Source organism: Hyla sarda, unplaced genomic scaffold, assembly GCF_029499605.1.
Source record: "Hyla sarda isolate aHylSar1 unplaced genomic scaffold, aHylSar1.hap1 scaffold_841, whole genome shotgun sequence".
Taxonomy (NCBI): domain Eukaryota; kingdom Metazoa; phylum Chordata; class Amphibia; order Anura; family Hylidae; genus Hyla; species Hyla sarda.
The window spans coordinates 90,675-112,198 of record NW_026610868.1 but is presented as its reverse complement, the minus strand read 5'-3'; the positions used below and the strand labels follow the sequence as shown (position 1 = coordinate 112,198).

The window sequence follows — 21,524 nt, the reverse complement described above, 5'->3', positions numbered from 1 at the left end:
ATTTTTACAACATTATACATAGGTGCTGAATACATAAAAAGCGACTGTTCAGCGACAGACAAGTCGCATCGGCTGAAAGTAGGCCAGAATGTCAGTCCATGTTGGAGCAGGTTTAGATACAGTCTAAAGTATAGATCTCAAAGTCTGTGCACAGAATTTAGCAAGGGCCTCGCACCTTCTGATGCATCAGGTAGGTGCACAATAGCATAGCCTAACCCTCTGTACTTTGGTCTATATTGATGCGGGACATAGACAGCCAGCTGATGACCAATCCATTAGTGCAATGGATGGCTGGAAGCATTTGTCTTTGCCTTTGCAATACCACAGAAGCAATGCATGGTCAATGTACAGCAATGACACACCTGTGTGAACAGCCAGGAGACCCCCCCCCCCATGTTATGTTACATAGTTACATAGTTAGTACGGTCGAAAAAAGACATATGTCCATCAAGTTCAACCAGGGAATTAAGGGGTAGGGGTGTGGCGCGATATTGGGGAAGGGATGAGATTTTATATTTCTTCATAAGCATTAATCTTATTTTGTCAATTAGGAACATTCAGCACCCACCCGCTATCAAGGCAGCTGCCTATCATGTCATGCCCTACCTGCACAGGTGTGCTGGCTACTCAAATGATCCAATTAAGGAGGCCATTTAGTCAGCAGCAGCAGAAGTCCTGTGCCTGGACGCTCCAACAGCGGCCAGACACAAGCAGAAGCAGAAGCAGCAGAAGCAGCAGCAGCACCACCTTTTGTTTTTTGGCTGCAGCAGCAGCAAGGCCCACAGGGCTGGCTAGCTGGCTAGCCAGCAAGCAGGTAGCAATGAAAGTAGGAATCTTTCTTTTTAACCCTGTAAGGGGGTGGTGCACTGTACCCGAAGATACTGCCATATCGGGTCAATGCATAGGGCGACGGAAGCAAGCTTCGAAATCGGCCCCCGTTCTCAAAAATCCATTTAATATATGGTCCCCAGATAGGGGACGTATCAGATATTAAACTGATAAGAACAGATACTACACTTGATCTTAGCCAAAAGGCCGAGAAGCGATAACCGTGAAAGGGGCGGGCCCAACAAGGTGCCCTTCATGGGCACTATCACTGCTTGCTGTCAGGGAGGCTGCCAGACAATTTTCCATGCACACTCTGGGCTGGGGGGCAGTCAACCACCAGTACACACAGCAGAACCTAAACCCATACCATTATTGCTAAGCAGCAAGACAGGGGCCCATTGCACTCCCACGGGGCCTTTTTAAATGCAATCCATAACCTGGATTTGCCAGGAACCCTTCTTACTCCTCCTACTTGCATGTGACACTGGGCTTAGGATCTGCATAGGAAACACACACACAAGCACACACCTACCTTTGTTGCCTGCAGATGCCTCCTTGGCTGTCCCCAAACGGTATCAAACCAACACCCACGGGAAGCTGTAAGCATAGAGGACATGCCTGCACCCCATTGGACTTACCTGTGTGGGTTAAACCCGGGTTATTTGACAACCTATGGCGGTGATGGTTCTGCTCAGGCAGAGCAGTGCTGATGCTCCTCATAAAGCTGTCGCTGCTGTGAAGGTTCTAGGTGACATCACAAATCCCTATGGTTACATACACAACAAAGCTGGGTTGTTGTTGTTTACACTCTGCAAGGCCTGTGGAAGTGAGTGACATCATAGCACTGTAGTTCTGAGGGTTCTAGATGGATGCAACAATCTCCTGTTGCTTCTATGAAGGCCATAATAGACGACATCACCAAACAGCTCCATAGTCACATACACAGCAAAGGAGAGATGTTGTTTACACCTAGTGATGTCAGTGGTATTGAGTGACATCACAGCACAGTGCTAAGGCTCCTGGGCCTGGACACAGCAGCGGCTGCAATATCTCAACGGAGAATACGTTTATATATATGTGTGTGTGTGCGCGTATATATATATATATATATATATATATATATATATATATATATATTTCTCCGCCGAAATCACTTTTAAACCCATTTCCACCTTTTTTTCCCTTCTCTTCCTCTTACTTTTTTTCACGTTTTTTTACGTTTTTCTCCTTTTCGCCTCTTTTCTGGGCGTATTATTCTTCTTTTTCTTCTTTTTTTTCGTCTAATGCATACCCCATCAGTGCAGCAATGCTTATTCAATACCGCCAGCAGATGGAGACACTGGGGGATAATTTTCTAAGGATTTATACTGATTTTTCCTGTCTGAATTTGTTGCACAGAAAGTTGCAGGCCAAATATGTGTGACATTTCTGCGACTTTAGCTTCTAGAGCATTTTTACAACATTATACATAGGTGCTGAATACATAAAAAGCGACTGTTCAGCGACAGACAAGTCGCATCGGCTGAAAGTAGGCCAGAATGTCAGTCCATGTTGGAGCAGGTTTAGATACAGTCTAAAGTATAGATCTCAAAGTCTGTGCACAGAATTTAGCAAGGGCCTCGCACCTTCTGATGCATCAGGTAGGTGCACAATAGCATAGCCTAACCCTCTGTACTTTGGTCTATATTGATGCGGGACATAGACAGCCAGCTGATGACCAATCCATTAGTGCAATGGATGGCTGGAAGCATTTGTCTTTGCCTTTGCAATACCACAGAAGCAATGCATGGTCAATGTACAGCAATGACACACCTGTGTGAACAGCCAGGAGACCCCCCCCCCCCCCCCATGTTATGTTACATAGTTACATAGTTAGTACGGTCGAAAAAAGACATATGTCCATCAAGTTCAACCAAGGAATTAAGGGGTAGGGGTGTGGCGCGATATTGGGGAAGGGATGAGATTTTATATTTCTTCATAAGCATTAATCTTATTTTGTCAATTAGGAACATTCAGCACCCACCCGCTATCAAGGCAGCTGCCTATCATGTCATGCCCTACCTGCACAGGTGTGCTGGCTACTCAAATGATCCAATTAAGGAGGCCATTTAGTCAGCAGCAGCAGAAGTCCTGTGCCTGGACGCTCCAACAGCGGCCAGACACAAGCAGAAGCAGAAGCAGCAGAAGCAGCAGCAGCACCACCTTTTGTTTTTTGGCTGCAGCAGCAGCAAGGCCCACAGGGCTGGCTAGCTGGCTAGCCAGCAAGCAGGTAGCAATGAAAGTAGGAATCTTTCTTTTTAACCCTGTAAGGGGGTGGTGCACTGTACCCGAAGATACTGCCATATCGGGTCAATGCATAGGGCGACGGAAGCAGGCTTCGAAATCGGCCCCCGTTCTCAAAAATCCATTTAATATATGGTCCCCAGATAGGGGACGTATCAGATATTAAACTGATAAGAACAGATACTACACTTGATCTTAGCCAAAAGGCCGAGAAGCGATAACCGTGAAAGGGGCGGGCCCAACAAGGTGCCCTTCATGGGCACTATCACTGCTTGCTGTCAGGGAGGCTGCCAGACAATTTTCCATGCACACTCTGGGCTGGGGGGCAGTCAACCACCAGTACACACAGCAGAACCTAAACCCATACCATTATTGCTAAGCAGCAAGACAGGGGCCCATTGCACTCCCACGGGGCCTTTTTAAATGCAATCCATAACCCGGATTTGCCAGGAACCCTTCTTACTCCTCCTACTTGCATGTGACACTGGGCTTAGGATCTGCATAGGAAACACACACACAAGCACACACCTACCTTTGTTGCCTGCAGATGCCTCCTTGGCTGTCCCCAAACGGTATCAAACCAACACCCACGGGAAGCTGTAAGCATAGAGGACATGCCTGCACCCCATTGGACTTACCTGTGTGGGTTAAACCCGGGTTATTTGACAACCTATGGCGGTGATGGTTCTGCTCAGGCAGAGCAGTGCTGATGCTCCTCATAAAGCTGTCGCTGCTGTGAAGGTTCTAGGTGACATCACAAATCCCTATGGTTACATACACAACAAAGCTGGGTTGTTGTTGTTTACACTCTGCAAGGCCTGTGGAAGTGAGTGACATCATAGCACTGTAGTTCTGAGGGTTCTAGATGGATGCAACAATCTCCTGTTGCTTCTATGAAGGCCATAATAGACGACATCACCAAAGAGCTCCATAGTCACATACACAGCAAAGGAGAGATGTTGTTTACACCTAGTGATGTCAGTGGTATTGAGTGACATCACAGCACAGTGCTAAGGCTCCTGGGCCTGGACACAGCAGCGGCTGCAATATCTCAACGGAGAATACGTTTATATATATGTGTGTGTGTGCGCGTATATATATATATATATATATATATATATATATATATATATATATATATATATAGATATATATATATTTCTCCGCCGAAATCACTTTTAAACCCATTTCCACCTTTTTTTCCCTTCTCTTCCTCTTACTTTTTTTCACGTTTTTTTTACGTTTTTCTCCTTTTCGCCTCTTTTCTGGGCGTATTATTCTTCTTTTTCTTCTTTTTTTTCGTCTAATGCATACCCCATCAGTGCAGCAATGCTTATTCAATACCGCCAGCAGATGGAGACACTGGGGGATAATTTTCTAAGGATTTATACTGATTTTTCCTGTCTGAATTTGTCGCACAGAAAGTTGCAGGCCAAATATGTGTGACATTTCTGCGACTTTAGCTTCTAGAGCATTTTTACAACATTATACATAGGTGCTGAATACATAAAAAGCGACTGTTCAGCGACAGACAAGTCGCATCGGCTGAAAGTAGGCCAGAATGTCAGTCCATGTTGGAGCAGGTTTAGATACAGTCTAAAGTATAGATCTCAAAGTCTGTGCACAGAATTTAGCAAGGGCCTCGCACCTTCTGATGCATCAGGTAGGTGCACAATAGCATAGCCTAACCCTCTGTACTTTGGTCTATATTGATGCGGGACATAGACAGCCAGCTGATGACCAATCCATTAGTGCAATGGATGGCTGGAAGCATTTGTCTTTGCCTTTGCAATACCACAGAAGCAATGCATGGTCAATGTACAGCAATGACACACCTGTGTGAACAGCCAGGAGACCCCCCCCCCCCCCATGTTATGTTACATAGTTACATAGTTAGTACGGTCGAAAAAAGACATATGTCCATCAAGTTCAACCAGGGAATTAAGGGGTAGGGGTGTGGCGCGATATTGGGGAAGGGATGAGATTTTATATTTCTTCATAAGCATTAATCTTATTTTGTCAATTAGGAACATTCAGCACCCACCCGCTATCAAGGCAGCTGCCTATCATGTCATGCCCTACCTGCACAGGTGTGCTGGCTACTCAAATGATCCAATTAAGGAGGCCATTTAGTCAGCAGCAGCAGAAGTCCTGTGCCTGGACGCTCCAACAGCGGCCAGACACAAGCAGAAGCAGAAGCAGCAGAAGCAGCAGCAGCACCACCTTTTGTTTTTTGGCTGCAGCAGCAGCAAGGCCCACAGGGCTGGCTAGCTGGCTAGCCAGCAAGCAGGTAGCAATGAAAGTAGGAATCTTTCTTTTTAACCCTGTAAGGGGGTGGTGCACTGTACCCGAAGATACTGCCATATCGGGTCAATGCATAGGGCGACGGAAGCAAGCTTCGAAATCGGCCCCCGTTCTCAAAAATCCATTTAATATATGGTCCCCAGATAGGGGACGTATCAGATATTAAACTGATAAGAACAGATTTTTTTTTTTTTTTTTTTTTTTTTTTATCTAAAGCCGAGGAACATGCTTTCGATTCACCCAAAGTGCAAGAAAAAGTGCAAACGTGTTACACTAAAAAAACGTGCACAAAGGATGCGGTCTATCGCAAGCCCTTCTCCGATAGGAGAGAGGCCCCCCAACAAACCTTACCCTTCGCCTCCGGACCAAAAGGTACCTGCGAGGTTCCAGGTTCGATGTCCCTTTTCGCCGAAGCTACTAGGGGACCACAAATGCTCCCGGCATCCCCCTTGGCGTTAGCCAAGGTATCTGCCCGCAGAGCCGATTACGGTAGGTACCCTGCCAAAGCAGGAGTACCCGGGGTGTTTGCAGGGAGGTGCGGAACCTAATGGCCACACACACCTCCCTAGACCGCCAGGAGGGACACCCAGAAGGGCTACCGCATCCTGACAAATCCTGTGAACACACAACACGCAAAAAGTGACACAGTGAGACAAAAAAGAAATAAATAAGTGAATGTGTGCAGATATACTGCCCGGACATCCGGCCGGATCTATAAAAATTTCTCTGATCCTAGCCAGAAGGCCGGGAATCAAGAGGTGAGTGCCACAAGGTGAAGAGATTATGGTGCCCGTGCTTCAACTCAGTGAGTCTATTCTCCCAGTGAGTTTCGGCACCTCGGGGTCACCACTCCCCGAGGCACAAAAGTACCTCGGCTCTAGACCCTCTCAGCCTCATGGCGAGACCCGGAGGGAACAGGTCACATCGGGGCAGCCGTCGAGCTGATTCCTCAGAACCAGCCCCGGAAAGCCCTGGTACACCTGCATCCTCCATGCAGCACCCATCCCCACCAGCCCCATACCGGCGTTACGGTACACCGGCATGAAAAACTGATAAGAACAGATACTACACTTGATCTTAGCCAAAAGGCCGAGAAGCGATAACCGTGAAAGGGGCGGGCCCAACAAGGTGCCCTTCATGGGCACTATCACTGCTTGCTGTCAGGGAGGCTGCCAGACAATTTTCCATGCACACTCTGGGCTGGGGGGCAGTCAACCACCAGTACACACAGCAGAACCTAAACCCATACCATTATTGCTAAGCAGCAAGACAGGGGCCCATTGCACTCCCACGGGGCCTTTTTAAATGCAATCCATAACCCGGATTTGCCAGGAACCCTTCTTACTCCTCCTACTTGCATGTGACACTGGGCTTAGGATCTGCATAGGAAACACACACACAAGCACACACCTACCTTTGTTGCCTGCAGATGCCTCCTTGGCTGTCCCCAAACGGTATCAAACCAACACCCACGGGAAGCTGTAAGCATAGAGGACATGCCTGCACCCCATTGGACTTACCTGTGTGGGTTAAACCCGGGTTATTTGACAACCTATGGCGGTGATGGTTCTGCTCAGGCAGAGCAGTGCTGATGCTCCTCATAAAGCTGTCGCTGCTGTGAAGGTTCTAGGTGACATCACAAATCCCTATGGTTACATACACAACAAAGCTGGGTTGTTGTTGTTTACACTCTGCAAGGCCTGTGGAAGTGAGTGACATCATAGCACTGTAGTTCTGAGGGTTCTAGATGGATGCAACAATCTCCTGTTGCTTCTATGAAGGCCATAATAGACGACATCACCAAACAGCTCCATAGTCACATACACAGCAAAGGAGAGATGTTGTTTACACCTAGTGATGTCAGTGGTATTGAGTGACATCACAGCACAGTGCTAAGGCTCCTGGGCCTGGACACAGCAGCGGCTGCAATATCTCAACGGAGAATACGTTTATATATATGTGTGTGTGTGCGCGTATATATATATATATATATATATATATATATATATATATATATATTTCTCCGCCGAAATCACTTTTAAACCCATTTCCACCTTTTTTTCCCTTCTCTTCCTCTTACTTTTTTTTCACGTTTTTTTTACGTTTTTCTCCTTTTCGCCTCTTTTCTGGGCGTATTATTCTTCTTTTTCTTCTTTTTTTTCGTCTAATGCATACCCCATCAGTGCAGCAATGCTTATTCAATACCGCCAGCAGATGGAGACACTGGGGGATAATTTTCTAAGGATTTATACTGATTTTTCCTGTCTGAATTTGTCGCACAGAAAGTTGCAGGCCAAATATGTGTGACATTTCTGCGACTTTAGCTTCTAGAGCATTTTTACAACATTATACATAGGTGCTGAATACATAAAAAGCGACTGTTCAGCGACAGACAAGTCGCATCGGCTGAAAGTAGGCCAGAATGTCAGTCCATGTTGGAGCAGGTTTAGATACAGTCTAAAGTATAGATCTCAAAGTCTGTGCACAGAATTTAGCAAGGGCCTCGCACCTTCTGATGCATCAGGTAGGTGCACAATAGCATAGCCTAACCCTCTGTACTTTGGTCTATATTGATGCGGGACATAGACAGCCAGCTGATGACCAATCCATTAGTGCAATGGATGGCTGGAAGCATTTGTCTTTGCCTTTGCAATACCACAGAAGCAATGCATGGTCAATGTACAGCAATGACACACCTGTGTGAACAGCCAGGAGACCCCCCCCCCCCCCATGTTATGTTACATAGTTACATAGTTAGTACGGTCGAAAAAAGACATATGTCCATCAAGTTCAACCAGGGAATTAAGGGGTAGGGGTGTGGCGCGATATTGGGGAAGGGATGAGATTTTATATTTCTTCATAAGCATTAATCTTATTTTGTCAATTAGGAACATTCAGCACCCACCCGCTATCAAGGCAGCTGCCTATCATGTCATGCCCTACCTGCACAGGTGTGCTGGCTACTCAAATGATCCAATTAAGGAGGCCATTTAGTCAGCAGCAGCAGAAGTCCTGTGCCTGGACGCTCCAACAGCGGCCAGACACAAGCAGAAGCAGAAGCAGCAGAAGCAGCAGCAGCACCACCTTTTGTTTTTTGGCTGCAGCAGCAGCAAGGCCCACAGGGCTGGCTAGCTGGCTAGCCAGCAAGCAGGTAGCAATGAAAGTAGGAATCTTTCTTTTTAACCCTGTAAGGGGGTGGTGCACTGTACCCGAAGATACTGCCATATCGGGTCAATGCATAGGGCGACGGAAGCAAGCTTCGAAATCGGCCCCCGTTCTCAAAAATCCATTTAATATATGGTCCCCAGATAGGGGACGTATCAGATATTAAACTGATAAGAACAGATACTACACTTGATCTTAGCCAAAAGGCCGAGAAGCGATAACCGTGAAAGGGGCGGGCCCAACAAGGTGCCCTTCATGGGCACTATCACTGCTTGCTGTCAGGGAGGCTGCCAGACAATTTTCCATGCACACTCTGGGCTGGGGGGCAGTCAACCACCAGTACACACAGCAGAACCTAAACCCATACCATTATTGCTAAGCAGCAAGACAGGGGCCCATTGCACTCCCACGGGGCCTTTTTAAATGCAATCCATAACCCGGATTTGCCAGGAACCCTTCTTACTCCTCCTACTTGCATGTGACACTGGGCTTAGGATCTGCATAGGAAACACACACACAAGCACACACCTACCTTTGTTGCCTGCAGATGCCTCCTTGGCTGTCCCCAAACGGTATCAAACCAACACCCACGGGAAGCTGTAAGCATAGAGGACATGCCTGCACCCCATTGGACTTACCTGTGTGGGTTAAACCCGGGTTATTTGACAACCTATGGCGGTGATGGTTCTGCTCAGGCAGAGCAGTGCTGATGCTCCTCATAAAGCTGTCGCTGCTGTGAAGGTTCTAGGTGACATCACAAATCCCTATGGTTACATACACAACAAAGCTGGGTTGTTGTTGTTTACACTCTGCAAGGCCTGTGGAAGTGAGTGACATCATAGCACTGTAGTTCTGAGGGTTCTAGATGGATGCAACAATCTCCTGTTGCTTCTATGAAGGCCATAATAGACGACATCACCAAACAGCTCCATAGTCACATACACAGCAAAGGAGAGATGTTGTTTACACCTAGTGATGTCAGTGGTATTGAGTGACATCACAGCACAGTGCTAAGGCTCCTGGGCCTGGACACAGCAGCGGCTGCAATATCTCAACGGAGAATACGTTTATATATATGTGTGTGTGTGCGCGTATATATATATATATATATATATATATATATATATATATTTCTCCGCCGAAATCACTTTTAAACCCATTTCCACCTTTTTTTCCCTTCTCTTCCTCTTACTTTTTTTTCACGTTTTTTTACGTTTTTCTCCTTTTCGCCTCTTTTCTGGGCGTATTATTCTTCTTTTTCTTCTTTTTTTTCGTCTAATGCATACCCCATCAGTGCAGCAATGCTTATTCAATACCGCCAGCAGATGGAGACACTGGGGGATAATTTTCTAAGGATTTATACTGATTTTTCCTGTCTGAATTTGTCGCACAGAAAGTTGCAGGCCAAATATGTGTGACATTTCTGCGACTTTAGCTTCTAGAGCATTTTTACAACATTATACATAGGTGCTGAATACATAAAAAGCGACTGTTCAGCGACAGACAAGTCGCATCGGCTGAAAGTAGGCCAGAATGTCAGTCCATGTTGGAGCAGGTTTAGATACAGTCTAAAGTATAGATCTCAAAGTCTGTGCACAGAATTTAGCAAGGGCCTCGCACCTTCTGATGCATCAGGTAGGTGCACAATAGCATAGCCTAACCCTCTGTACTTTGGTCTATATTGATGCGGGACATAGACAGCCAGCTGATGACCAATCCATTAGTGCAATGGATGGCTGGAAGCATTTGTCTTTGCCTTTGCAATACCACAGAAGCAATGCATGGTCAATGTACAGCAATGACACACCTGTGTGAACAGCCAGGAGACCCCCCCCCCCCCCCATGTTATGTTACATAGTTACATAGTTAGTACGGTCGAAAAAAGACATATGTCCATCAAGTTCAACCAAGGAATTAAGGGGTAGGGGTGTGGCGCGATATTGGGGAAGGGATGAGATTTTATATTTCTTCATAAGCATTAATCTTATTTTGTCAATTAGGAACATTCAGCACCCACCCGCTATCAAGGCAGCTGCCTATCATGTCATGCCCTACCTGCACAGGTGTGCTGGCTACTCAAATGATCCAATTAAGGAGGCCATTTAGTCAGCAGCAGCAGAAGTCCTGTGCCTGGACGCTCCAACAGCGGCCAGACACAAGCAGAAGCAGAAGCAGCAGAAGCAGCAGCAGCACCACCTTTTGTTTTTTGGCTGCAGCAGCAGCAAGGCCCACAGGGCTGGCTAGCTGGCTAGCCAGCAAGCAGGTAGCAATGAAAGTAGGAATCTTTCTTTTTAACCCTGTAAGGGGGTGGTGCACTGTACCCGAAGATACTGCCATATCGGGTCAATGCATAGGGCGACGGAAGCAAGCTTCGAAATCGGCCCCCGTTCTCAAAAATCCATTTAATATATGGTCCCCAGATAGGGGACGTATCAGATATTAAACTGATAAGAACAGATACTACACTTGATCTTAGCCAAAAGGCCGAGAAGCGATAACCGTGAAAGGGGCGGGCCCAACAAGGTGCCCTTCATGGGCACTATCACTGCTTGCTGTCAGGGAGGCTGCCAGACAATTTTCCATGCACACTCTGGGCTGGGGGGCAGTCAACCACCAGTACACACAGCAGAACCTAAACCCATACCATTATTGCTAAGCAGCAAGACAGGGGCCCATTGCACTCCCACGGGGCCTTTTTAAATGCAATCCATAACCCGGATTTGCCAGGAACCCTTCTTACTCCTCCTACTTGCATGTGACACTGGGCTTAGGATCTGCATAGGAAACACACACACAAGCACACACCTACCTTTGTTGCCTGCAGATGCCTCCTTGGCTGTCCCCAAACGGTATCAAACCAACACCCACGGGAAGCTGTAAGCATAGAGGACATGCCTGCACCCCATTGGACTTACCTGTGTGGGTTAAACCCGGGTTATTTGACAACCTATGGCGGTGATGGTTCTGCTCAGGCAGAGCAGTGCTGATGCTCCTCATAAAGCTGTCGCTGCTGTGAAGGTTCTAGGTGACATCACAAATCCCTATGGTTACATACACAACAAAGCTGGGTTGTTGTTGTTTACACTCTGCAAGGCCTGTGGAAGTGAGTGACATCATAGCACTGTAGTTCTGAGGGTTCTAGATGGATGCAACAATCTCCTGTTGCTTCTATGAAGGCCATAATAGACGACATCACCAAACAGCTCCATAGTCACATACACAGCAAAGGAGAGATGTTGTTTACACCTAGTGATGTCAGTGGTATTGAGTGACATCACAGCACAGTGCTAAGGCTCCTGGGCCTGGACACAGCAGCGGCTGCAATATCTCAACGGAGAATACGTTTATATATATGTGTGTGTGTGCGCGTATATATATATATATATATATATATATATATATATATATATTTCTCCGCCGAAATCACTTTTAAACCCATTTCCACCTTTTTTTCCCTTCTCTTCCTCTTACTTTTTTTTCACGTTTTTTTACGTTTTTCTCCTTTTCGCCTCTTTTCTGGGCGTATTATTCTTCTTTTTCTTCTTTTTTTTCGTCTAATGCATACCCCATCAGTGCAGCAATGCTTATTCAATACCGCCAGCAGATGGAGACACTGGGGGATAATTTTCTAAGGATTTATACTGATTTTTCCTGTCTGAATTTGTCGCACAGAAAGTTGCAGGCCAAATATGTGTGACATTTCTGCGACTTTAGCTTCTAGAGCATTTTTACAACATTATACATAGGTGCTGAATACATAAAAAGCGACTGTTCAGCGACAGACAAGTCGCATCGGCTGAAAGTAGGCCAGAATGTCAGTCCATGTTGGAGCAGGTTTAGATACAGTCTAAAGTATAGATCTCAAAGTCTGTGCACAGAATTTAGCAAGGGCCTCGCACCTTCTGATGCATCAGGTAGGTGCACAATAGCATAGCCTAACCCTCTGTACTTTGGTCTATATTGATGCGGGACATAGACAGCCAGCTGATGACCAATCCATTAGTGCAATGGATGGCTGGAAGCATTTGTCTTTGCCTTTGCAATACCACAGAAGCAATGCATGGTCAATGTACAGCAATGACACACCTGTGTGAACAGCCAGGAGACCCCCCCCCCCCCCCATGTTATGTTACATAGTTACATAGTTAGTACGGTCGAAAAAAGACATATGTCCATCAAGTTCAACCAGGGAATTAAGGGGTAGGGGTGTGGCGCGATATTGGGGAAGGGATGAGATTTTATATTTCTTCATAAGCATTAATCTTATTTTGTCAATTAGGAACATTCAGCACCCACCCGCTATCAAGGCAGCTGCCTATCATGTCATGCCCTACCTGCACAGGTGTGCTGGCTACTCAAATGATCCAATTAAGGAGGCCATTTAGTCAGCAGCAGCAGCAGCAGAAGTCCTGTGCCTGGACGCTCCAACAGCGGCCAGACACAAGCAGAAGCAGAAGCAGCAGCAGCACCACCTTTTGTTTTTTGGCTGCAGCAGCAGCAAGGCCCACAGGGCTGGCTAGCTGGCTAGCCAGCAAGCAGGTAGCAATGAAAGTAGGAATCTTTCTTTTTAACCCTGTAAGGGGGTGGTGCACTGTACCCGAAGATACTGCCATATCGGGTCAATGCATAGGGCGACGGAAGCAAGCTTCGAAATCGGCCCCCGTTCTCAAAAATCCATTTAATATATGGTCCCCAGATAGGGGACGTATCAGATATTAAACTGATAAGAACAGATACTACACTTGATCTTAGCCAAAAGGCCGAGAAGCGATAACCGTGAAAGGGGCGGGCCCAACAAGGTGCCCTTCATGGGCACTATCACTGCTTGCTGTCAGGGAGGCTGCCAGACAATTTTCCATGCACACTCTGGGCTGGGGGGCAGTCAACCACCAGTACACACAGCAGAACCTAAACCCATACCATTATTGCTAAGCAGCAAGACAGGGGCCCATTGCACTCCCACGGGGCCTTTTTAAATGCAATCCATAACCCGGATTTGCCAGGAACCCTTCTTACTCCTCCTACTTGCATGTGACACTGGGCTTAGGATCTGCATAGGAAACACACACACAAGCACACACCTACCTTTGTTGCCTGCAGATGCCTCCTTGGCTGTCCCCAAACGGTATCAAACCAACACCCACGGGAAGCTGTAAGCATAGAGGACATGCCTGCACCCCATTGGACTTACCTGTGTGGGTTAAACCCGGGTTATTTGACAACCTATGGCGGTGATGGTTCTGCTCAGGCAGAGCAGTGCTGATGCTCCTCATAAAGCTGTCGCTGCTGTGAAGGTTCTAGGTGACATCACAAATCCCTATGGTTACATACACAACAAAGCTGGGTTGTTGTTGTTTACACTCTGCAAGGCCTGTGGAAGTGAGTGACATCATAGCACTGTAGTTCTGAGGGTTCTAGATGGATGCAACAATCTCCTGTTGCTTCTATGAAGGCCATAATAGACGACATCACCAAACAGCTCCATAGTCACATACACAGCAAAGGAGAGATGTTGTTTACACCTAGTGATGTCAGTGGTATTGAGTGACATCACAGCACAGTGCTAAGGCTCCTGGGCCTGGACACAGCAGCGGCTGCAATATCTCAACGGAGAATACGTTTATATATATGTGTGTGTGTGCGCGTATATATATATATATATATATATATATATATATATATTTCTCCGCCGAAATCACTTTTAAACCCATTTCCACCTTTTTTTCCCTTCTCTTCCTCTTACTTTTTTTTCACGTTTTTTTACGTTTTTCTCCTTTTCGCCTCTTTTCTGGGCGTATTATTCTTCTTTTTCTTCTTTTTTTTCGTCTAATGCATACCCCATCAGTGCAGCAATGCTTATTCAATACCGCCAGCAGATGGAGACACTGGGGGATAATTTTCTAAGGATTTATACTGATTTTTCCTGTCTGAATTTGTCGCACAGAAAGTTGCAGGCCAAATATGTGTGACATTTCTGCGACTTTAGCTTCTAGAGCATTTTTACAACATTATACATAGGTGCTGAATACATAAAAAGCGACTGTTCAGCGACAGACAAGTCGCATCGGCTGAAAGTAGGCCAGAATGTCAGTCCATGTTGGAGCAGGTTTAGATACAGTCTAAAGTATAGATCTCAAAGTCTGTGCACAGAATTTAGCAAGGGCCTCGCACCTTCTGATGCATCAGGTAGGTGCACAATAGCATAGCCTAACCCTCTGTACTTTGGTCTATATTGATGCGGGACATAGACAGCCAGCTGATGACCAATCCATTAGTGCAATGGATGGCTGGAAGCATTTGTCTTTGCCTTTGCAATACCACAGAAGCAATGCATGGTCAATGTACAGCAATGACACACCTGTGTGAACAGCCAGGAGACCCCCCCCCCCCCATGTTATGTTACATAGTTACATAGTTAGTACGGTCGAAAAAAGACATATGTCCATCAAGTTCAACCAGGGAATTAAGGGGTAGGGGTGTGGCGCGATATTGGGGAAGGGATGAGATTTTATATTTCTTCATAAGCATTAATCTTATTTTGTCAATTAGGAACATTCAGCACCCACCCGCTATCAAGGCAGCTGCCTATCATGTCATGCCCTACCTGCACAGGTGTGCTGGCTACTCAAATGATCCAATTAAGGAGGCCATTTAGTCAGCAGCAGCAGAAGTCCTGTGCCTGGACGCTCCAACAGCGGCCAGACACAAGCAGAAGCAGAAGCAGCAGAAGCAGCAGCAGCACCACCTTTTGTTTTTTGGCTGCAGCAGCAGCAAGGCCCACAGGGCTGGCTAGCTGGCTAGCCAGCAAGCAGGTAGCAATGAAAGTAGGAATCTTTCTTTTTAACCCTGTAAGGGGGTGGTGCACTGTACCCGAAGATACTGCCATATCGGGTCAATGCATAGGGCGACGGAAGCAAGCTTCGAAATCGGCCCCCGTTCTCAAAAATCCATTTAATATATGGTCCCCAGATAGGGGACGTATCAGATATTAAACTGATAAGAACAGATACTACACTTGATCTTAGCCAAAAGGCCGAGAAGCGATAACCGTGAAAGGGGCGGGCCCAACAAGGTGCCCTTCATGGGCACTATCACTGCTTGCTGTCAGGGAGGCTGCCAGACAATTTTCCATGCACACTCTGGGCTGGGGGGCAGTCAACCACCAGTACACACAGCAGAACCTAAACCCATACCATTATTGCTAAGCAGCAAGACAGGGGCCCATTGCACTCCCACGGGGCCTTTTTAAATGCAATCCATAACCCGGATTTGCCAGGAACCCTTCTTACTCCTCCTACTTGCATGTGACACTGGGCTTAGGATCTGCATAGGAAACACACACACAAGCACACACCTACCTTTGTTGCCTGCAGATGCCTCCTTGGCTGTCCCCAAACGGTATCAAACCAACACCCACGGGAAGCTGTAAGCATAGAGGACATGCCTGCACCCCATTGGACTTACCTGTGTGGGTTAAACCCGGGTTATTTGACAACCTATGGCGGTGATGGTTCTGCTCAGGCAGAGCAGTGCTGATGCTCCTCATAAAGCTGTCGCTGCTGTGAAGGTTCTAGGTGACATCACAAATCCCTATGGTTACATACACAACAAAGCTGGGTTGTTGTTGTTTACACTCTGCAAGGCCTGTGGAAGTGAGTGACATCATAGCACTGTAGTTCTGAGGGTTCTAGATGGATGCAACAATCTCCTGTTGCTTCTATGAAGGCCATAATAGACGACATCACCAAACAGCTCCATAGTCACATACACAGCAAAGGAGAGATGTTGTTTACACCTAGTGATGTCAGTGGTATTGAGTGACATCACAGCACAGTGCTAAGGCTCCTGGGCCTGGACACAGCAGCGGCTGCAATATCTCAACGGAGAATACGTTTATATATATGTGTGTGTGTGCGCGTATATATATATATATATATATATATATATATATATATATTTCTCCGCCGAAATCACTTTTAAACCCATTTCCACCTTTTTTTCCCTTCTCTTCCTCTTACTTTTTTTTCACGTTTTTTTACGTTTTTCTCCTTTTCGCCTCTTTTCTGGGCGTATTATTCTTCTTTTTCTTCTTTTTTTTCGTCTAATGCATACCCCATCAGTGCAGCAATGCTTATTCAATACCGCCAGCAGATGGAGACACTGGGGGATAATTTTCTAAGGATTTATACTGATTTTTCCTGTCTGAATTTGTCGCACAGAAAGTTGCAGGCCAAATATGTGTGACATTTCTGCGACTTTAGCTTCTAGAGCATTTTTACAACATTATACATAGGTGCTGAATACATAAAAAGCGACTGTTCAGCGACAGACAAGTCGCATCGGCTGAAAGTAGGCCAGAATGTCAGTCCATGTTGGAGCAGGTTTAGATACAGTCTAAAGTATAGATCTCAAAGTCTGTGCACAGAATTTAGCAAGGGCCTCGCACCTTCTGATGCATCAGGTAGGTGCACAATAGCATAGCCTAACCCTCTGTACTTTGGTCTATATTGATGCGGGACATAGACAGCCAGCTGATGACCAATCCATTAGTGCAATGGATGGCTGGAAGCATTTGTCTTTGCCTTTGCAATACCACAGAAGCAATGCATGGTCAATGTACAGCAATGACACACCTGTGTGAACAGCCAGGAGACCCCCCCCCCCCCATGTTATGTTACATAGTTACATAGTTAGTACGGTCGAAAAAAGACATATGTCCATCAAGTTCAACCAGGGAATTAAGGGGTAGGGGTGTGGCGCGATATTGGGGAAGGGATGAGATTTTATATTTCTTCATAAGCATTAATCTTATTTTGTCAATTAGGAACATTCAGCACCCACCCGCTATCAAGGCAGCTGCCTATCATGTCATGCCCTACCTGCACAGGTGTGCTGGCTACTCAAATGATCCAATTAAGGAGGCCATTTAGTCAGCAGCAGCAGAAGTCCTGTGCCTGGACGCTCCAACAGCGGCCAGACACAAGCAGAAGCAGAAGCAGCAAAAGCAGCAGCAGCACCACCTTTTGTTTTTTGGCTGCAGCAGCAGCAAGGCCCACAGGGCTGGCTAGCTGGCTAGCCAGCAAGCAGGTAGCAATGAAAGTAGGAATCTTTCTTTTTAACCCTGTAAGGGGGTGGTGCACTGTACCCGAAGATACTGCCATATCGGGTCAATGCATAGGGTGACGGAAGCAAGCTTCGAAATCGGCCCCCGTTCTCAAAAATCCATTTAATATATGGTCCCCAGATAGGGGACGTATCAGATATTAAACTGATAAGAACAGATACTACACTTGATCTTAGCCAAAAGGCCGAGAAGCGATAACCGTGAAAGGGGCGGGCCCAACAAGGTGCCCTTCATGGGCACTATCACTGCTTGCTGTCAGGGAGGCTGCCAGACAATTTTCCATGCACACTCTGGGCTGGGGGGCAGTCAACCACCAGTACACACAGCAGAACCTAAACCCATACCATTATTGCTAAGCAGCAAGACAGGGGCCCATTGCACTCCCACGGGGCCTTTTTAAATGCAATCCATAACCCGGATTTGCCAGGAACCCTTCTTACTCCTCCTACTTGCATGTGACACTGGGCTTAGGATCTGCATAGGAAACACACACACAAGCACACACCTACCTTTGTTGCCTGCAGATGCCTCCTTGGCTGTCCCCAAACGGTATCAAACCAACACCCACGGGAAGCTGTAAGCATAGAGGACATGCCTGCACCCCATTGGACTTACCTGTGTGGGTTAAACCCGGGTTATTTGACAACCTATGGCGGTGATGGTTCTGCTCAGGCAGAGCAGTGCTGATGCTCCTCATAAAGCTGTCGCTGCTGTGAAGGTTCTAGGTGACATCACAAATCCCTATGGTTACATACACAACAAAGCTGGGTTGTTGTTGTTTACACTCTGCAAGGCCTGTGGAAGTGAGTGACATCATAGCACTGTAGTTCTGAGGGTTCTAGATGGATGCAACAATCTCCTGTTGCTTCTATGAAGGCCATAATAGACGACATCACCAAACAGCTCCATAGTCACATACACAGCAAAGGAGAGATGTTGTTTACACCTAGTGATGTCAGTGGTATTGAGTGACATCACAGCACAGTGCTAAGGCTCCTGGGCCTGGACACAGCAGCGGCTGCAATATCTCAACGGAGAATACGTTTATATATATGTGTGTGTGTGCGCGTATATATATATATATATATATATATATTTCTCCGCCGAAATCACTTTTAAACCCATTTCCACCTTTTTTTCCCTTCTCTTCCTCTTACTTTTTTTTCACGTTTTTTTACGTTTTTCTCCTTTTCGCCTCTTTTCTGGGCGTATTATTCTTCTTTTTCTTCTTTTTTTTCGTCTAATGCATACCCCATCAGTGCAGCAATGCTTATTCAATACCGCCAGCAGATGGAGACACTGGGGGATAATTTTCTAAGGATTTATACTGATTTTTCCTGTCTGAATTTGTCGCACAGAAAGTTGCAGGCCAAATATGTGTGACATTTCTGCGACTTTAGCTTCTAGAGCATTTTTACAACATTATACATAGGTGCTGAATACATAAAAAGCGACTGTTCAGCGACAGACAAGTCGCATCGGCTGAAAGTAGGCCAGAATGTCAGTCCATGTTGGAGCAGGTTTAGATACAGTCTAAAGTATAGATCTCAAAGTCTGTGCACAGAATTTAGCAAGGGCCTCGCACCTTCTGATGCATCAGGTAGGTGCACAATAGCATAGCCTAACCCTCTGTACTTTGGTCTATATTGATGCGGGACATAGACAGCCAGCTGATGACCAATCCATTAGTGCAATGGATGGCTGGAAGCATTTGTCTTTGCCTTTGCAATACCACAGAAGCAATGCATGGTCAATGTACAGCAATGACACACCTGTGTGAACAGCCAGGAGACCCCCCCCCCCCCCCATGTTATGTTACATAGTTACATAGTTAGTACGGTCGAAAAAAGACATATGTCCATCAAGTTCAACCAGGGAATTAAGGGGTAGGGGTGTGGCGCGATATTGGGGAAGGGATGAGATTTTATATTTCTTCATAAGCATTAATCTTATTTTGTCAATTAGGAACATTCAGCACCCACCCGCTATCAAGGCAGCTGCCTATCATGTCATGCCCTACCTGCACAGGTGTGCTGGCTACTCAAATGATCCAATTAAGGAGGCCATTTAGTCAGCAGCAGCAGAAGTCCTGTGCCTGGACGCTCCAACAGCGGCCAGACACAAGCAGAAGCAGAAGCAGCAGCAGCACCACCTTTTGTTTTTTGGCTGCAGCAGCAGCAAGGCCCACAGGGCTGGCTAGCTGGCTAGCCAGCAAGCAGGTAGCAATGAAAGTAGGAATCTTTCTTTTTAACCCTGTAAGGGGGTGGTGCACTGTACCCGAAGATACTGCCATATCGGGTCAATGCATAGGGCGACGGAAGCAAGCTTCGAAATCGGCCCCCGTTCTCAAAAATCCATTTAATATATGGTCCCCAGATAGGGGACGTATCAGATATTAAACTGATAAGAACAGATACTACACTTGATCTTAGCCAAAAGGCCGAGAAGCGATAACCGTGAAAGGGGCGGGCCCAACAAGGTGCCCTTCATGGGCACTATCACTGCTTGCTGTCAGGGAGGCTGCCAGACAATTTTCCATGCACACTCTGGGCTGGGGGGCAGTCAACCACCAGTACACACAGCAGAACCTAAACCCATACCATTATTGCTAAGCAGCAAGACAGGGGCCCATTGCACTCCCACGGGGCCTTTTTAAATGCAATCCATAACCCGGATTTGCCAGGAACCCTTCTTACTCCTCCTACTTGCATGTGACACTGGGCTTAGGATCTGCATAGGAAACACACACACAAGCACACACCTACCTTTGTTGCCTGCAGATGCCTCCTTGGCTGTCCCCAAACGGTATCAAACCAACACCCACGGGAAGCTGTAAGCATAGAGGACATGCCTGCACCCCATTGGACTTACCTGTGTGGGTTAAACCCGGGTTATTTGACAACCTATGGCGGTGATGGTTCTGCTCAGGCAGAGCAGTGCTGATGCTCCTCATAAAGCTGTCGCTGCTGTGAAGGTTCTAGGTGACATCACAAATCCCTATGGTTACATACACAACAAAGCTGGGTTGTTGTTGTTTACACTCTGCAAGGCCTGTGGAAGTGAGTGACATCATAGCACTGTAGTTCTGAGGGTTCTAGATGGATGCAACAATCTCCTGTTGCTTCTATGAAGGCCATAATAGACGACATCACCAAACAGCTCCATAGTCACATACACAGCAAAGGAGAGATGTTGTTTACACCTAGTGATGTCAGTGGTATTGAGTGACATCACAGCACAGTGCTAAGGCTCCTGGGCCTGGACACAGCAGCGGCTGCAATATCTCAACGGAGAATACGTTTATATATATGTGTGTGTGTGCGCGTATATATATATATATATATATATATATATATATATATATATATATATTTCTCCGCCGAAATCACTTTTAAACCCATTTCCACCTTTTTTTCCCTTCTCTTCCTCTTACTTTTTTTTCACGTTTTTTTACGTTTTTCTCCTTTTCGCCTCTTTTCTGGGCGTATTATTCTTCTTTTTCTTCTTTTTTTTCGTCTAATGCATACCCCATCAGTGCAGCAATGCTTATTCAATACCGCCAGCAGATGGAGACACTGGGGGATAATTTTCTAAGGATTTATACTGATTTTTCCTGTCTGAATTTGTCGCACAGAAAGTTGCAGGCCAAATATGTGTGACATTTCTGCGACTTTAGCTTCTAGAGCATTTTTACAACATTATACATAGGTGCTGAATACATAAAAAGCGACTGTTCAGCGACAGACAAGTCGCATCGGCTGAAAGTAGGCCAGAATGTCAGTCCATGTTGGAGCAGGTTTAGATACAGTCTAAAGTATAG

At 46.3% G+C, this 21,524-nt stretch overlaps 9 non-coding genes and 1 pseudogene across 9 annotated transcripts; all 10 read right to left on the bottom strand.

Moving 5' to 3' along the window:
* Positions 1–856: 856 nt before the first annotated feature.
* On the bottom strand, positions 857–1,047 carry LOC130347550 (U2 spliceosomal RNA). The gene has a single exon (XR_008885464.1). It is a non-coding gene; the product is annotated as a U2 spliceosomal RNA (small nuclear RNA).
* A 2,092-nt stretch (positions 1,048–3,139) lies between these two features.
* LOC130347577 (U2 spliceosomal RNA) lies at positions 3,140–3,330 on the bottom strand. Its single transcript, XR_008885488.1, has one exon. It is a non-coding gene; the product is annotated as a U2 spliceosomal RNA (small nuclear RNA).
* A 2,113-nt stretch (positions 3,331–5,443) lies between these two features.
* On the bottom strand, positions 5,444–5,636 carry LOC130347522 (U2 spliceosomal RNA). The gene has a single exon (XR_008885440.1). It is a non-coding gene; the product is annotated as a U2 spliceosomal RNA (small nuclear RNA).
* Positions 5,637–6,406: 770 nt separating this feature from the next.
* LOC130347525 (U2 spliceosomal RNA) lies at positions 6,407–6,516 on the bottom strand (annotated as a pseudogene).
* Positions 6,517–8,608: 2,092 nt separating this feature from the next.
* On the bottom strand, positions 8,609–8,799 carry LOC130347549 (U2 spliceosomal RNA). The gene has a single exon (XR_008885463.1). It is a non-coding gene; the product is annotated as a U2 spliceosomal RNA (small nuclear RNA).
* Positions 8,800–10,885: 2,086 nt separating this feature from the next.
* On the bottom strand, positions 10,886–11,076 carry LOC130347548 (U2 spliceosomal RNA). The gene has a single exon (XR_008885462.1). It is a non-coding gene; the product is annotated as a U2 spliceosomal RNA (small nuclear RNA).
* Positions 11,077–13,161: 2,085 nt separating this feature from the next.
* On the bottom strand, positions 13,162–13,352 carry LOC130347546 (U2 spliceosomal RNA). The gene has a single exon (XR_008885460.1). It is a non-coding gene; the product is annotated as a U2 spliceosomal RNA (small nuclear RNA).
* A 2,082-nt stretch (positions 13,353–15,434) lies between these two features.
* LOC130347545 (U2 spliceosomal RNA) lies at positions 15,435–15,625 on the bottom strand. Its single transcript, XR_008885459.1, has one exon. It is a non-coding gene; the product is annotated as a U2 spliceosomal RNA (small nuclear RNA).
* Positions 15,626–17,709: 2,084 nt separating this feature from the next.
* LOC130347508 (U2 spliceosomal RNA) lies at positions 17,710–17,900 on the bottom strand. The gene has a single exon (XR_008885428.1). It is a non-coding gene; the product is annotated as a U2 spliceosomal RNA (small nuclear RNA).
* A 2,065-nt stretch (positions 17,901–19,965) lies between these two features.
* LOC130347544 (U2 spliceosomal RNA) lies at positions 19,966–20,156 on the bottom strand. The gene has a single exon (XR_008885458.1). It is a non-coding gene; the product is annotated as a U2 spliceosomal RNA (small nuclear RNA).
* Between the last annotated feature and the right edge of the window lie 1,368 nt (positions 20,157–21,524).